General features: G+C 41.0%; 1 protein-coding gene across 18 annotated transcripts in view; it reads left to right on the forward strand.

Annotated features, from left to right (window-relative positions):
• The first annotated feature begins 2,246 nt into the window (after nucleotides 1-2,246).
• Nucleotides 2,247-18,906, forward strand: part of LOC127007533 (rho GTPase-activating protein 190-like) — a 134,923-nt gene continuing 118,263 nt past the window's right edge. For 11 of the 18 annotated variants that reach the window (XM_050878687.1, XM_050878699.1, XM_050878696.1 and 8 more), the window contains exons 1-2: nucleotides 2,247-2,438; nucleotides 11,535-11,581. The gene's annotated coding sequence lies outside the window, so the exon portion shown is untranslated. Of the gene's footprint in view, nucleotides 2,456-11,534; nucleotides 11,582-14,859; nucleotides 15,908-18,906 lie in introns of those variants that run through there. The other 7 variants (XM_050878702.1, XM_050878705.1, XM_050878706.1 and 4 more) reach the window with 3 other exon arrangements.

Below are 18,906 nucleotides of genomic sequence, written 5' to 3' on the forward strand. Positions count from 1 at the left end.
AGTATGAGAGAAAAATAAAGAAAGAATATCATTGAAAAGTGTGGAAATTGAACTATTACGGTAATGTTAGAAACATGAATTTAAGTGTTACGGCTAATATTAGACAGAAAAAGAGTAACATAACTTATATAAATAAATAAAAAAAAGTCGGAAGACGTGATCGAGCAAGTTCATGATGAAAAATAACGAAGCGTTACAGGTAACGTGAAAAAAATGAGAAGACGGTATATAGAGAAAAACTACGCCTCGGCCATATATAAAAAAAAAAAACTAATAATGAACTGTCGCACAAGAGCGAAGAAAGTAAAATCACAGCCATTGATGCGTTCTACAATGAATCATCTATCTATCTATCAATCTATCTATATCTATCTATCTATCTATCTATGTGTATATATATATATATATATATATATATATATATATATATATATATATATATATATATATATATATATATATATATATATATATATATACATACACATATATCAGACTCCGACTTTAGCAAGCATTTGTATCACAGAAATCCCACTGTTGTGCGAAATCCCCCAACTTGTGAGTGTACGTGTGTCTTGGGTACAGTAGCACTTTTGTGTATATAATCCTGTGTATATTTCTATGTATATTCCGAAACTAAAGACAAAATTATATAATTGCTTAAAAACAGTGCTAAATAAGCCTCTAATTACAGTAAGTCTAAACTATATTGAACCCTCATCAGAAGTCGCACGTTGGTGAACTGCAGGAGGTGTTGGAAGTTTGTAGCTATTATATCCGACACAAGGCAGATGAGACATCCTGGTTACCACAGTTTACCTTCACTAGGTTTCCCCAGGCACTCACTTATCGACCAGCCAGAAAGGAAGGATGAACAGCTGGGCTTGGGTGGGGTGCATGCCGACCGGAATCGAACCCCGCCCCACGTATGGATTTGTCGGCATTTTTTAGGCGTTCTAACCATATATCACACCACGGATTGATTGATTTATAGTTTATTGTTGCAAGTAAGTAAATACAAAAGTTACTCAAAAGACATGAAAAGATTGAACTAAGGGATATTAATTTGCACCATGTAACTTCTCTATAGCCTTTAAACTCCCACACAAATTAAGGCACCTGTTAGATAGTGTTATGACTACCGATAAGAGAGATGTACTAAAGGAACATTGTCTTAATTTCGTATCTCATGCATATAACACCATGACTTTACTAGAGGCAGACATGCATCTCATGATCAATTAATGCATGAGTGAAAAACTCATGCGATCAATGATTGTGATGCACAGTAGGTATATGCTTACCACATTAATGTCCTCAATCATGTCGTGCATTATTATATATTGAAGATGATTTAAAAAAAATATTCAAATGCGATATCAATGCTTATTTTCAACAAACTTAATAGCTGGGTTAAAAAGCGTAATTATAACCATAAATTATCCATTTTGCTGCTTGGTGTTACTTGGGGAGATGAAAACTGTGGGCTGTGAAGACGAACCCTGTAAGTATATAGCCTATACCTAGCTTGAAATTCAATTCAAATTCATCTTTATTTAGCAACTGTAGAAATAGCTAGATTGTAAATGTGAGAATAACCAGTCGAGTGAAGAAGGTGTAGCCTACATCAACTTTTTTTGAAGATATTTACACATTATATTTTCCTAACATGTAAAAACCTACACTAAGGAAAATGGGAACAAGTTGCCATTAGAATTATTGATTTCCGCACAGACATCACACCATGGATAGTTAATGTGTAGATTTTATAAGTATTAGAGCTTCCTATTAAATGTAGTGATATAATAGAATTGTTGTTTATCACTTATAATGTATTCTTCATTGCAAGTGTTAAATTTTATCACTGATTTTGTGTGGTGGCAGCACGGAGCCTCGCGCCCTCTGGCCCCGCCCCGCCCTACTCAAGGCTACCACACAGTTCTCCCATCATGTCACATTCATATGGAAACAGACCTCTTCTAAATATATAAAGTTTTATCAGCAATATAGATATTACCTAAGCCAGATGAAAACGAAATTTGTAATCATTCCCACCCGTGTATATAAAATCAATGTCACTACCAACTCCGCGCAAAATCTTTCCATTTCAGCCATACATTTTACTCGTGTATCTCCGTGATAACTTTGCTTTGGGGTATATAAGATATTTTTAAGAGAATAACTAGAGCTTTGAGGAGTGGTGCTGTTAGTGGGTGTGGATTATTGGGTGAAAATAGGGGAAGGGTCGCGTTGGCAGCAGTGTGAGCAAGATGGCGTTGAGTGGCCCGCGGTGTGGTGCGTGAGGACGGTGTTTCCCCCTTCCTCTGAGCCGCGGCGTGTCTTCCTTCCCCGCAGTGGTGTCCGTGTCCTAGTTAACCCCCCGCGGTGACCTATCGGAGCCCCCGTGTGCCCCAGCGACCCCCTTGAGCCGTCCTGAAGTGAGTAGCAGACACAGGTGAATTCATTTTGCATTCAATCATCAACCATTTGTCCAATCGATCAGTGGCAGGAGGGAGGCCGCGTCCTCCAACTGGTCTATCTGGCGGCTCGTACACATGTCCAGGAGACTCGCCGCGTATCCTGCCAGCGTTGTGCAGGCTCCAGCGCCCTCGACAGCTGGGGAGAGGCAGGGGCGAGGGTGTAATATGGCTGGGCCGCGACCCGTCTCCCCTGTGTGGGCGACCTGCCGCGGCCGTCTCCCCCTCGCCTTTTATCGACGTTCTGGGCTCTGCTTCCTCTACCATATTTCAGATTGCTTGGACGCGATGGCCAAGTTTTCCCTATATTTCCTTTGTATGTACGTTTCACCAGGATAGCTTTAATCCGTCCAATAGCCTACTCTTTATTTGTCATATTTGCTGCTACCCTCAGAATTTGAGGCCTTGTTAATATATTCTGAAAAAATGCATCCTTAACAGTTTTAACCATGGTATTGGGATATTGTACTGTAGGTTAGGTAGTGTTACTTATAGGTACTGAGTTATTATGGTAAAATTATGGTTTAGAGCAATACTGAGTTGGCTTACAGATATCCTCAACACATTTTTTTTGATTTAAAAGAATGTAATTCAGATACAAACTTAACATTATCACTTTCTGTATTAATTCTAAACAATCTTACTTTCCAACTAAAACGTTATCATGTCTGTCTTGGCCAACCCATGGAAATTATTTTGTTTCCAATAATATTGCACTGAGTTATGATAAAAAGTCATATCTGATGTCTGTTACATAAAATGAGAAACCAGTTAGTGTTGGATAATAAGCCTGTTCCTGGAGGGTCACAGGGTGTGATTCTCCTTGAATCCAGTTGCTTGTGGTTCATTAATTTACATATATTAATCTGCCTTTATTAATTAAGATATATATGCTAGTATCTTGTTAATTATAAGTATCACATAATTTGTATATAAAAATACCCATGATCATATGACATTAGAATAATGGAGCTGTCAAATATATCAGACAGGAAAACAATAATCTCACCTCAAAATTTTGTACGCCCAGAATACAATTTCCAACTACATTTTCAGTGCTGTCAACTGATACAAACTGTTTTCCTTTCTCTTTAAGGGAAACTGTTCTTGCTGTTCTTTTCCCCAAAGTGAACAACATACTCCTGGCTCTGCCCCTCACTTTAATGGGTAGTGACATCATTGTCATATGTAGAGGGAGATTATTTTAAAACTCAAACTATTACCTTTTGCACCTTCTCAGTAAGTATCCAAAAAAATCCGTAGACCACGTACTACCCTGAAAATTTCCTTGATTGTGGAAGAACTGGTTCTGAGAGGTGTTGAGGTTTTGCTGTGGTTGCAATGTGCTCAAGGTGTGTGTATGAGGCATCCTGCTATGGCTGTGGGTCCTGTCCATCCCTAGGGTTGAGGGGTCTGATGCACATTCCATATATCTACTTTGTTTTAGTTACTTTGCTTGTCTGGTGGTAGGTGGTAGTTAGGCGGGTTGCTATGTGCTGTGGCTGTGGTGCCTCCAGTGCTGTGGTGTTGCTGGTGGTGAGGAATAAGATTACTTTCTTTTTGTGAGAATGTGACCATTAATGCAGATGGAGAGTGTGGAGAGTGTGCAGTGTGTGGTTGTTGCTTGCTGGTCCCATCCTGCCATTCGTACTGTCCCCCAGGTGTCTTGCTGGCTTCAACCACTAAGTCTCAAAATAGGATGAGCAGAATTTTCATGATGATCATACAAGTATTGTCTTCCTAACATAGCCTCCAGATGATTGTCCTCAGTATCTTTCTCCATGGAAATTAATCCACTCACCTACATACATGTTTTGTAACCAAATGATTTTCACTATATTTTATTGATACAGATTTGATAGGGAATATATAATTTTGAAATTTACTCCATGTGAACAAATGGATATATATATATATATATATATATATATATATATATATATATATATATATATATATATATATATATATATATATATATATATATATATATATATATATATATATATATATATATATATATATATATATATATATATATATATATATATATATATATATATATATATATATATATATATATATATATATATATATATATATATATATATATATATATATATATATATATATATATATATATATATATATATATATATATATATATATATATATATATATATATATATATATATATATATATATATATATATATATATATATATATATATATATATATATATATATATATATATATATATATAGGAATGTTTAGTGTAGTTGTGATTTAAAAAAAAAAATTCTTGGGTAATGGTAATACTGATGAGTAATAAATATACATGTACTCCAGGTTTTGCCATTAAATACAAATTATAGAAGGAAAAAAAATGATGGGAAAGAGGAAGTAAAATTTTACAAAATATGGTCTTATTTCTCATAAAAAAAAAGTGAAACCTTAGAGGTAACAGTAATGTGGTGCAAGAAGTGTTTCATAACCGTGTGACTTGCACAATTGTAATGCTTGAAAAATGTGTTGAAAGTAACAAGTAAATGTTACTTCCCAAACAAAATAATAGAATGTCAGTGCTTACCCACTTAATACTTATATACTTAAAATTGAACTGATGATTGAAAACTGGAAATGGAAATAAAATGATCTAATTGGCAACAGGGCAGCAGTTTTGTTTCAAGTTAAAGGATATGCTTATCTGTAACCCTCAAAGTGTGAAGCAGATAAATTGTGAAGTAGCTGATAATGATGCCTCCACTACCACCAGCACCACAGCAGTAACAGATAAATCAACAAAAGTGTTGGATTAAAAAGACTTTCAATTATTAGTCTGAGTAAATATTTTTGAGGAATTAGATTAAGTGGAAATCAGCTTCAGCTCTTTACCTAGATGTAGTGTAAAGTGTAGAGTTCACAGCATGATGTAGGAGCTTCCTCATGGACTGTGAATAGGTTTTCGGTGCTAGATGGGACTTCAAAGCTTAGGCATGCAACACCTGGTTACATTAGGGAAATCTGGGAAGGGCATGAAGATTCTCCTACAATACTGATGTAAAACAAGAATATTTTCTTTGTGTTCAAGTATCCAGAACATTAGAGTGCACTATCTCAACTACTACTACTACTCCACTATCTCAACTATTTCTACTACTACTACCACCCCACTATCTCAACTACTACTACTACTACCACCACCACCCCACTATCTCAACTACTATTACTACTACTACTACTACTACTACTACTACTACCACCACAGCTATTTACTTCCACTATAATATCAACAACAACCACTTCTACTACTATTGTATTTTACCACTGCTGCTTGGAAATGAAAATGTGAGAACTGGAATATGCTTGCCAGCATCTGACTATAAATGTTTGTTAAGCTAGGAACAGCTTAACCACAACCTGTCAGTATAGTGCTTGCCTATTTATACCAGTTCAAGAAATATGAAGATGTCCAGTTGTAGAAGATAACACATATGCCTTCCATGTAAATGTAGATCTATGGGTGTGATATCAACCTCAGTGAATGTCTAATAGATGACCTATACTGTGTATGCCCCTAGGTTGTAGTAGTAGTAGTTGAGATAGTGCACTCTAATGTTCTGGATACTTGAACACAAAGAAAGTATTCCTGTTTTACATCAATATTGTTGGAAAATCTTCATGCCCTTCCCTGATTTCCCTAATGTAACCAGGTGTTGCATGCCTAAGCTTTGAAGTCCCATCTAGCACCGAAAACCTATTCACAGTCCATGAGGAAGCTCCTACATCATGCTGTGAACTTATACACTTTACATTACATTTGAGCTGAAGCTGATAGGTAGAAGCATACTGCAGACAAAAGTAGCAACTAGTACATAAATGCTATCTTTCATATAGTATTATGATTCAAATAAGATTTTTTTGAAGAAGAGATATCCACTTTTGTGTTCTTGCTTATTAATAATTGTTTTCAAGACATTTAGTATAGGAAGTTTTGTTTCAGCACAGTCCTGGATACAGTTCAAGCTTATCTTTCAATGGGGACACACAGTTTTGTGGGAGGAATGCAGGGTTTTGGAGTTTTGGAAGTTTAAAATACGTTTATTTTTGTATTGTAAGGGATAAATCCCACAGGATTTTTACATTCATTTGTATTCATATGCAGTGGTGTGTGCTAGAACAAATGCAATTGTTTCTAGAACGTCATTCGTTATAACTCGTCCTTTCTAGCATACACCGAAATTGATGTTTTCAGGTGTAATCCATACCAGGCCCACAGCCAAAACCAAAGTTATCATTCGACAGTCAAAGATTGATTATGTTAACATGCTCATATCTCATTTCTGATTTTACAAACTGCTGTTTTGTTATTTTTTATTATTATTATTTTTTTTTTAGTTACCTTGAAACTTTTTAAACTGTAGGGAGCAGCAAAGTGAGCGTGAAAACAACAGTGAAATGATCAAACACGTGTGACCTCTGGCAATGAGATAGCTCAAAATGTCCCTCAAGTCTCCACAGCTAAAATCCATGTGTTCATGCTCCTTCCTCAGGCCTCCTCAGGGTTGAGGAGAGCTCAGTTCCCCTCAGTTCTCTAGTGTTTGCACATCTCATGGCTTTGGGCTACTCTGCTGCCCTCAGCCATATGGGTTTGCACTTGCATTTTATGGCTATTTTCACACTTGTTTTTATCCCTATGTTTTATCCCTATGCTGCCTTCCTATGGTAACCCAAGATGTTTGAAGATTGATAAGTATATAAATTATAACAACTCAAAAATTGCTCTTTTGTACTTTATTTATTTCTTATATTTTAATGTTGTACAAGTCATTGATTTAGGTAAATCATACTCAACATAGATCTGGTACACTTTTTCCACTTTCATATGGAAATTCTGTCTTTCTCAAGTTTCAATTTACTGATCTTCTTTATCACTTGCTGGCTCATGGATAAATTTATATTGCACAATAATTATATGAAAATAAGTATATTTCACTGCTAAAGGTGAAAATATGCTGTTACATATATACATTCCTTCATTCTTTCCTCTGTTTATTTTACCATTTTTTATTCATTGTCATCTAAATTTTATCAGTAAAAGATGTTCATTTTAGCAAAATTCATTGTAGCATTCTCCACAGTATGCACCAAAATGTAAAGGATGGCAGACATTTGTGGAATGTTTGCTGGAAGTTTTACCTCATTACTTTCTGAAAAAATGACAGAAAAGTCTTAAGTTCTTCATCTTCCCATATCCCTGAAATTTGCAAATTATTGTATGCGTGTTAACCCGGTAGCTGCGGGGACCATGTTTCTTAACCCTTTCTTTGCACGTGGGACGGGACACGACTATCCCCTCAGGCGCAGTCAGGCAGCCCAATGGGGGGGTCTCTTTTAACTTCTGTATCTCAAAAACTATTCATCACAACTAAAAACCAAAAACACCATTGGAAAGAGGAGGCCCAGATCTATTGGAGTTGGTTATGTATGCCTCTCCTGCGAACGTACATGCATGTTCAGGGAGTGTTGAATGTGAACACTTATGTCATTGCATACGGGATGATCAGTAATACTGAGGGAACTGCGGACATCTTTCCTTGAGATTCTGGCAAGGTTGTATTGCCAACAGCAATATTTACAACTATTTGGTCAAAGAATCAGTCAGGTGATAGGTGAAGCTATGCAAAAATGCCGCTACATTGGACAAGAACATCCACCAGTTACTCGTCCGTAGATTTGCCGCGCTGGGCTGATATGATTTTCCACCAAATTTAGTCAAGAACCCACTCAATTGGCAATCCTGTGTTGTGAAAAATAGTGTTGGAACACTCTCATATACGGGAGATTTGAGTGCGGCTGGAGCTTGCAGCGAGCGTTTAGCACCACCAGCAAATACGCCTATTGCTCGCTGTGAGCGTTTAGCAATGAAAGGGTTAACCCCTTCTTGTTCTTGTGCCATTGAAATTGCAATAATTTTGTTGAAATTCATTAATAAGCTTGATATATTCTGTTGACACCTGAAGAAAGGTGCAACCAAACAAATGAATTTGGTGAAAACAAGATATTTCTTATCCTAGGTTATAACACCACAGTATCTATCATGTATTATATTTTGGTAATGGAGGCTGGGAGTTGGAACAAGTGTATGAAGGCCTTGTGGTTCTGGTAAGACAAATTTGCCCACATTATATAACCACCACAATATATGCCTAATTTTGACAAGACTGCCATGATTAGAGGCAAGTATCTGTATCTCAATTATTATAATGTGATCTTACTTGGTATTCCTCTGAGAGTTGACTGAGGAATGGGCACCTGGGGAAATGTGAGGAATATAGCCGTGCCAAGTCAGGGGCAGCAACTAAGTAATTTATGGATGCTGGTGGTGGTGGTGGGTGCAGCGTCCCACATTTGATTCCCAATGATTGTTGACTATTTTTGTTTATAGTGGACTGAATGGCTAAAAAAAATACCAAGATTAGGCTCATAAGATCCAACTACCCGTCTGACAAACATCAAATTCAGTGTAATATGTAAGGTAGCATGAGTTCTAGAGAATAATAAAAAAATAAAAAAAGAAGTATCTGAGGGCAAGAAAAACTATCTTGTTCACTGTAAACTAAAGGCCAAGGACACAATTGTACTGAAAGGCAACTTGGAGCCATAACGCTATCCAGACCTTACCTTAAACTCAGTGCTGTTTGAATATATACAAGATAAGTCCTCAGTAGTTAGGCAGTCATGTAGGCATTTGTCAGTTCAAAATGGCTGTGGACTCCTAATGATTAGAACTCTGAAGACAGATGAAAGGATTAAATAATACAATTATTGCTAAACATGCAACTGTGTAAAGTCAATTGGCATATGCTCATGACTAGCAGGACTTACTGCCCACTGCAAGTTGGTATTACATATCACAACCCTATTCCACCTGTCTTTTTTCACAGTTGAATAAAGTCAGTTTAGTCCAGGTCTGAGTACTATCTGAAAGGCAGTCAAGTCACCTGTGTCTGTGATGACCAGTAAATTAATATTGGGTAATGCAGTGTCCTTGTTGTCCACAATATTAATAGGCTGATGTCATCCCAAGTCTCTGACCATGGAACATACAAAGAGTAAAACTGGCCTTCCAGCAGTGTGTGCATTGGTTCTTGAAAAAGGACGACCAGAGCTGGGCGCTATCGCGATAAGTTATCGTGATACTTTATCGGTGATAACAAAATTGGGTTATCGGCCATCCGCTACTTATTTATATAAATATCGGTATCTTCGTTAATTTTGTAACCAAACTAGCGATAATCGCTACTTTTTTCCGCCTCAGAAAAAAAAAAAGTCTCCTTCTCCCTACTACGCATGCGTGGCCCGGGCACCCGGTGTTGTATGAAAAAAACTTCGGGGTATGAAATATGTTCGGTGAATAGATTTCATACTTAGATCACAACATTAAAACACTTGGTCATTTTTTTGTTAGACTCAAAAAACACTATATCAGAGAAAAATCATTTAACTTTGCCCAAAAAATGATTATTCACTTCCTGAAATTTGCGATCCCGTTGTAAAGAGCACAAACAGAGACCAGCGGCTTGTGTTATTACATAGCGGCGTGGTGCATGGCCTCTCAGCTGGGTCTCGAATGACGGAGTGAGTGCCAGTGTTCCGGTTCCCAGTGCTTCAGTGCATCTTTACTGAAGTGACTGTTAAAGTGTTAATGGTGATAAGTAAGAATAGCTGAATAAGTAGTGATGGGCCAGTTCACAAGAGACCAGTGTTTGTAAACAAAAACTCCAGCTTTTGACGGTGGGAGCGGCAAACGACACAACACCGGTTCAGGCGTTTCTAGTATTACCGTCCATAGGTACGTGTCAACGTGTGGTTTTCAGGTTTTGTAAGTTTTCAAAAATATAGATAATGAAAATTTGAATTCATCTATGTTTTTTATTTGAAATATCAATATAGTATCGTTTTCGCCAATCTGACTTATCGCTAGCTAGTATCGGAATTGTGGATTTATATCGGGTATCGGGTATCGGTTATCGCCTATATTTGTGTCTCCAGTTAACAAATATTGGTTATCACCGATAAGGTTTTCCATTATCAGTTATCGGGTATCGGGAATGAGGTTTTCTGTTATCGTGCCCACCTATGTGGATGCCCATATAGGAATAAGTTTACTTCTGGGATTAATGCTTAATATGTTTCTTCCTAAGGCAGAAACATGTTCCAGAGGTGTCTGTGTGCATAGCTGCCTAAGCTGTCCCTTCAAATAAAAGTTTTCAAGGTGGAGACTAACTAATCATGAGGGATAAATGCTCGGTGTGTTTTTGTTCACAAGGCAAACACATACTCCAGAAGGGTGTGGCCAGGGGATTTAGTGGTAGGAGTCTGTGTCCCTCCATCCCTCACTTCCCCCTCCTCCTGTGTCCCTTCCACCACACTATATAATATCATCAGTGTAGTCTTGACATTTGTCCATTGGTTTATTATTCTGTTTCTGGTAAGAGTTAGATGTGGCTTTGTTTTGTTTAATTTTCCTGGGTCGTGTTAGTCCCTGCTGTCTGTCCTCTTTATTTGGAAGCATAGTGTTATTCCCTTAATTGTGTCGTCTTTTATCTTTATGAGCAGTTTAAGTTAATCTTTGGTGGTGATACTATGATCTTACCTTTGTCCTTTAGCACTGAAAACCGTGAAAACAGCATCCTAGGTGGTGGCATTATTCGCTTTATATCCCATAGTTTTGAAAAGAGTGGAAACAGCACCTTTGTTGGCGCTATTACTTTGTGGAATTGGTGGATAGAACCTTTGCATGATTCTTGTTATATTGATGCATCTTTCTCTTCTTGTTTAACATCCATATTTTCCCTTATGGGGTTGGACGGGCTATGAGTCTCCCACTCTTGACGATCGGCTATTCTCTCCTCCCTGATAACCACCCTCCTCATGTCTTCATGCACACACCGTCTTTAGGTCTTCTTGCTGGTCTTCTCCCTTCTACCTGATACTGATGCATGATGTGGGAATTCCTTCAAACTGATGATGTATTTTTCTTGTGGTTTCAGATAGATGCTGAGGACTCGCAGTGTGACAGCCAGCCAACACGTAGAAGGTAAAGAAGCAAGCATTTTTTTTTTCCTTCTCTTTCGTTGTGTTTACGCCCAATGCAATGCCTACCTCCGTAACTACTTTTGTATCTTAGTGAATGAACACGTAAAGATTCATAATATAGCATACAGTATGTAGAAATTAGAGGTGAGAAGTCTTAGGGGGAAGCTTTTACCAGTATGTTTACTTGCGCACTTAACTATCTCTATACCTGCTAATGACTGAACACCTGAAGAATCGTAATTCGGAGGCCAGTTAACAGGTAGATGGTAAAGACCCAGGTAGTCTTAGGATCGCTTTGTGTCTTGTTCATTGTGTTTATGACCTATATGTTTACCTGCCCAATCAAACCACCTTTATACCTGCTAATGACTGAACACCTTGAGAATCGTAATTATCAAATAGAAGGTAACGAGTCTGGTAGTGTAAGGATCGTTTTGTTTCTCGTTCTTTGCAACTACCTGTATGTACGTCTTAATTACTGAATACTTAAAACAGTGCAACTATAGTCCGCAGTTGATGTTTGGGATTGTTATGTATATATTAATGGAAGAATAACAGGTTACACATACATACGTCTACATAGGATGGATACACGATCATTATTAAGTTCACCTGACCTTTACTTGCTTGCTTGCCTGGCCTGTTTGTTAGTGCCTACCTGCACATCCTACCTGCCTACACATACATTACTAATTGATGTCGTTAGAGCAACCTCGACCGCCACTTCCTATATCTTGATTTATGCTACTGTAGAAATGCAAAGTCTTGGCGGTCTTTTGATTTGATGTAATTTTACTGAGGTTAAGACATGTACGGCCTACCTGTCTTCACATACATCCCTATTATTGATCTCTAAAACAAACTTGACCGCCACTTCCTCTACCCTAATATTTGCTAAGGTAGAAATGCAAAGTCTAGGTGGACATTTTATTTGATGTAATTTCACTGAGGTTTAAGGACAGACCACCTAGTCTGGACCATGGATAGGCTCTGTGTGGTCTGAATATCCATGTAAATCTTTCTCAAGCGTAGACATATTAAAAATCCGTATGACACTCGTGTGAAAGGCGGCCATGTGACTCGACCCCTTCCCCCTTTTCCTTCTCTTATAAAGTTTATGATAATGGTCGATTAAGGGATAGGTTTAAGCTCCTAGGCAAGGAGTATTTATGTTAGGGCCATATTCTTAAACACGCAAATTTGCTACGGCTTTCGTAGACGTTGTGGGTATTTTCATGGGTATTTCTAATAGCCTATAGTGAAACCAGATTGTCGAGTCCGTTTTGGTGTTGGTTCCCGTGGATCCATTTCTCCCCTCTGCTCTGCCGCACAGTCCCAACACCAATTTTTTGCTCATATGTTACCTATAGCTTACATATGAGAGGAAGAGATAAGTGTTGGGACTGTGTGGCAGAGCAGAGGGGAGGAAAGGACCCGTGGGAGCCTACGCCAGACCAGCCTCGACATATTTGGAAGACTATAGTGGTAGTTGACAGGGCTTTACACCATGAATATGAAAAACACCTATGAGAACCTGATCATTTTGGAGCTTACCCACCAACATTTAATATGGCTTTCGTAGACGTTGTGGGTATTTTTATTAGCCTATTGATAGTTTAACGAGGTTTCTGCACCATAAATGTAGAAAACACTTACGTGAACCTGACTAATCTTCTTTGTTGCTCTTGGAAATACTTGAGAGCAGAAAGCCTCAGAGAATACGGGCCTTTAAAAAGACGAACATCTTTCTTCCCTTCCTCCCTCAAGTTGGTTATGATGGTCGATTGTGGGATAATTAAACTCTTAGGAAAGAAGTATCACGTTAAAGACAAACTCCTTCCCCTCTTCCATTCTAAAGATTATGATGATGTTGGATTGAGAGATGGATTTAAGCCCCTAGAAAAAAAAATGCGTTCACATCAACTTGTTACCTAGAGGAGCAGACCTAAGTAACACACACACACACACACACACACACACACACACACACACACACACACACACACGCTTTTAGGCGCCATTGTAGGACGTAACAGCCTGTGCAAAACCGTAAGAGAATATTAATAACAGTGAGAAGTAGAGATTGTTCGCTAGATTCGGACGTAGTTAATTTTCTGGCGGGCTGAGAGAGAGAGAGAGAGAGTATCCACAACTGAAGGTGCAGTCGCCGATGGTGCTTGCTTGCTGGTGATGTTGCTTTTGCTGCTGCACACACACACACACACACACACACGTTCACGCCGGCCACCTTCCTTTGTTGGGGAGCCGCTGCTGCTGCTGCTGCTGCCTCCACCACCATTGCCATCGCCGCCGCCTCTTCCTCGCTCGAAGCTGTGCCGGGGATGACACACACATACAGATACACATATTCTCTCTCTCTCTCTCTCTCTCTCTCTCTCTCTCTCTCTCTCTCTCTCTCTTGGTGCATGTTAGGTAAATTGAATTACCTTGGTATTTGTCTATTATTATTATTATTATTATTATTATTATTATTATTATTATTATTATTGTTGTTGTTGTTGTTGTGTATGATGTATATTGGTGTTACTACAATCACTATTACTGATAATAATGATTGGAAGTCGCTTGGGTTTTCCTGGAAAAACTCTCTCTCTCTCTCTCTCTCTCTCTCTCTCTCTCTCTCTCTCTCTCTCTCTAATACAGACAAATACAAAGGTAAATCGATTTTTATATATATTTATTTATTTATTTTCCAAGTATGAGTAATATGACTGATATCGTTTATGGGAATTTGTATTTAGTCTATTTTCTTGGCTCTGTCTGGGGCGGGTGGGTGTGGGTATGGGTCGCGAGGTGTGATGTGAATGTTTGAGGTGACAATCTCGTGTGGCTGCTGCGGGGAGGGGAAGGGGAGGGGAGGAGAGCCTATTGGTGGTGGTGGTGGTAGTACTAGTGGTGGGTGGTATTGATCCACTAGTCCTGCCGCGGAAGAACTCAGCTGCTACACACACACACACACACACACACACACACACACACAGGCACACACACACACACGCACACACACACACACACGCACACACACACACACACACACACTCAGGCGCGAGAATATGAGTCAATGGGCGTGACTCAACATCAGGTGGGAGTCGAACGGGTGTGCTGAGTGCCTGCCCGCCCGGTGAGGGGGGCGTGGCCGGGAGAGGGTAGGGGGGAGGGACCGATTCGTGTGTCCTGAGAAACATGATGAAACATTCCAAGAACCTCAAGAAGAGACGGAGTGATATTTTAAGTGTTTCAGGAAGACAAACACTTGGGGGCGAGGCGTGTCCCGGCGGCGTGGCCCTGTCGCCCGTGCAGGCCTAGAAGATAATCCGTGGGGGCGACGAGCCGGCTGTCGGCTACGGCGGCGGCGGCGCGGCTTGTGATTACTGCCACCAGGAAGTTTTGGCCCAGCTGTGAAAGAATTCCATCTCTGGTCGTAAGACGGAGCAAAGCGGCGGGGAGGCTGCTCCCTGCTGAGCACGGGATAAAGTTAGCCCTGGAGATTGACGCACCCGGGGCGTTGTAGGCCGTGAGGGCTGCAGGTGCTGCTGCTGCTGCAGGGTCAGCACGGCTTAGCTGTGAAGGGCCCGTTTGGCGGTGGGCGGGCGTGTGCGGGCGTGATGGTTGGCTGGCTGGCACGGTGGCGCGGCCTGGGGAGGAAGCGTGGCGGCGGCGTTGCTTCCCTTCACAGGACAGGGCCGCGAGGCTCGAGAGTCGCTCTCAGCGGCAGTGTTACCCCGACTGTGGTGGAGAAGGCACCGTTGCTAAACGACCACGTTGCTGGCGGCACGTGCGGCCCTGCCTCCTCGCAGCGCCGACCTCTTCTGTGTTTCATAAGCCTGCCACTGGCCCATCACGTGTCCACAGTGTCTTGGGTTCTGTTGCCTTTGTGAGCCGAAGGGCGAGCTGCCGGAGGCCGTTCAGGACAAGGAAAGAGGGACGAGGTGTGTCTTGCCACGTAGCAGCCGCTCCTACGGACCCACGCGGCGACTATGGCGGCGTGACTAGTGGCGCGGCCTTGTCCTACCATGAGGCTGGTGCCTGTAAGGAGGCGGAGAAGCGGTACACCTGCTGGCCCACCTGTCCCGTGACCACCTGGCGCCAGGCACAGGCACCCCTGCCACTTTTAGCCTCGTGATAGTGTGAGTCGCGGCGCGGCCTCATTGCCCCTTTGTAACTGACCTCCACGGCGTGAGTGTCTCGGCGGTGGGAGGGAGCTGTTTGTTGGGCCTTGAGACGTCCTCTTCCTCCGCCTCCACCTCCTCCTCCCACGGGCAAGGAGGAGAGGGGAACGGCACGTGTCTGAGGTGCTGGGACAGGTGTAAGTACCGACACATGTCTCCTTTCCGTTCCCCTCACCTGAGTCTCTCTCTCTCTCTCTCTCTCTCTCTCTCTCTCTCTCTCTCTCTCTCTCTCTCTCTCTCTCTCTCTCTCTCTCTCTCTCTCTCTTCACCTCCACTCACACTTTCGCTCTCCTCTCCACTCCTCTCATTTCCCTCACAGCTCCTCTCCTTCAGATGACTGGCACTCACTCATTCGCCCGCTCGCGTCTACATATCCGTGCTTCCTCCTCACTTTTGACACACACACACACACATACACACACACCCAGCCTTGCGTATATCACACCAACTATTTATATCGTAACAAGAATCCCCTTCCAACCCCCCGTAACCACACACGCACACTTCCTCACTCTCGGCCTCCTCCTCCTCCTCCTCCTCTCACTACCCTCGTCGTAATCCTCGCTCAGCAGGTGGTAGGTTTAGTAATAGTAGTTGTAGTAGTTGTGGTAGGTAGCAGTGGTGGTCGTGCTGGTGGTCTGGTTTCGCACGTGTCATGTCATCAGCAGCTCAGGTTTCCGGCCCTGGTCTAGCCAGGAGGAAGGAACCAGTTTGAGGCTCACTCAGAGGGACGACCCAGCCAGCCTTGCCTATACGGGGTTGTGGTTGTATGAAGGGGTTTGGGTTGGCCTCCTCCTCCTCCTCCTCCTCCTCCACCTCCGTCTTCCTTCTCTATCTTTTTCTTAATTTTCTTTATTCCTCTCTTCCTTCTCTTTATCGTCCTTCCCTTCCTTCTTCCCTCTCTTTATCTGCTGCATTTTTAAGCTTCTCTATCTTCCTTCCTTCTCCTCCCCCTTCTCCTCCTCCTCCCCCTCCTCCTCCTGTTTATCTTCCTCCTCTTCCTTGTCCTTGTCCTTTCTCTGTTACCTTAAGGAGCTTGTCTCACTGCCTCCTCCTCCTCCTCTTTCCTCCACAGTTTCCCATTTTGGTCCTGCCACTATGCCATCTACCTCTCTTCTCTTTTTAGTTTTATTTTGTTGTTATTCGTAGTCATCTCCATCTTTTTTTTTTACTTCTTTTTTTTTTGTTTTATTTTGTTGTTATTCGTAGTCATCTCCATCTTTTTATTTTTATTTTTACTTCTTTTTTTTTAGTTTTATTTTGTTATTCGTAGTCATCTCCATCTCTCTATTTTTGTTTCTTTGCATCCCATTCGTCTTCGTCGTCCTTCTCCTCTTCCTCCTTCAACCCATTTACTTTTTCCACGCTCATTGTAATCATATTTTTATTTATATTCTTCAGCCCTTGCTTCTCCATTGTGTTGTATTGTTTTCTCTTCTTACCTTTCTTCGCTTCTTTGTCTTTTTCTTACACCTTCATCTCGTTTTCGTTATCCTTCTTCTTCTCGAGTATGCGGTGCAGATCTGATCCCCTAATTACAGAAAAGGCATTGAATTGTTAGAGAGAATTCAGTGACGCGCTATGAAGATGATTCTACCCTTGAGGGCCCTGCCGCATGAAGAACGACTCAAGCGACTCAACCTCTTTTCGCTGGAAAATAGATACTTACGAGGGGATATAATTCAGGTCTTTCAAGTCCCTAAAGGATTTCAGTAACGTCGACCACTACAAGTTTATTTTACCTACAAACCAACTCAATAACTAGAAGCTGGTCTACCTATCCAAGCGAAGCGATTCAGTACATACAGCTGTAGAAGTTATTCGCCATTGGAACAACCTCCCTACTGAGGTGATAAGTGCAGAAACCATCAACTCCTTAAAAAATCGCATCGATCGTTACTTCGTGACAACAGGAGTAAATTGAACATACCCACTGAGGTGCTTTGATCTCTGCAGCCACAAAGTGACTGTCAGGCAGATCGTGGCTCTAGAGCAGGCAACCTCGTAATGAGTCAGTAGGCTTCCTGTTGCCTGTCTTTCCATGTTTCCTCCTCCTCCTCCTGACACACTCTTAACCTGAAGGACCTGAAGATTCACCTGCACCAAGCGCTCTTGTGTGTGTGTGTGTGTGTGTGTGTGTGTGAGAGAGAGAGAGAGAGAGAGAGAGAGAGAGAGAGAGAGAGAGAGAGAGAGAGAGAGAGAGAGATTGTTATTGTTGTCGATCATTTTCTATTTATTGTTGTGTCCGAGAGAGAGAGAGAGAGAGAGAGAGAGAGAGAGAGAGAGAGAGAGAGAATCATTATTACTATTATTATTACATTGACATTTTGTTTATTCTCGTATCCGTGTGTGTGTGTGTGTGTGTGTGTGTGTGTCTGTATGTCTGTCTGTCTGTCTGTCTGTCTGTCTGTCTGTCTGTCTGTCTGTCTGTCTGTCTGTCTGTCTGTGTGCGCTCACCTGACCTTTATTACGTCAGTGGTGTAGGTCAGTGAAGAGGAGCTCCTGTTACCTGCCTGCTATGGTACACTTGTCTGTTGAGTAGCACACAGGTACAGACAAGGTGGATAGGTTTTACTAAGACAAACACAGGTACAGGCAAGGTGGATAGATATTACTAAGACAGACAGACAGACAGGTAGATCGATTTATAGGAGAGACGGGTTGACAGGTAGTGCAGATGGGCTGTTACCTGATGCCAATTAATGTAGACAGGTAGGCTGGTAGGTAGGTATAGATAGGTGAGATATATACATACATACATACATACATACTTACTTAGGTGGATAGAAGGGTACATATACATTCATACACATACTTACATGTATAAAAAAAGGTATGTAAATGTTTATAAACACACACACACACACACACACACACACACACACACACACACACACACACACACACACACACACACACACACACAGACCAAAGCTATTAGAGGTTCAATCGATAGTGATGTTTGTGTTTATGTTTTGGTGATACTAAGGTGATGTGATGGTGATGTGTGTGGAGGTTATGGGGGTGACGATTGTGAAAGAGAGGCTGGTGGCTGGTGATGGTGGTGGCGAGTATGATAATGGTTACCTTATTTTGAGCGGGGATAGTGAAGTATACAGTGGTGATGTGTGTGTGT

This window comes from Eriocheir sinensis, chromosome 35, assembly GCF_024679095.1.
Source record: "Eriocheir sinensis breed Jianghai 21 chromosome 35, ASM2467909v1, whole genome shotgun sequence".
Taxonomy (NCBI): domain Eukaryota; kingdom Metazoa; phylum Arthropoda; class Malacostraca; order Decapoda; family Varunidae; genus Eriocheir; species Eriocheir sinensis.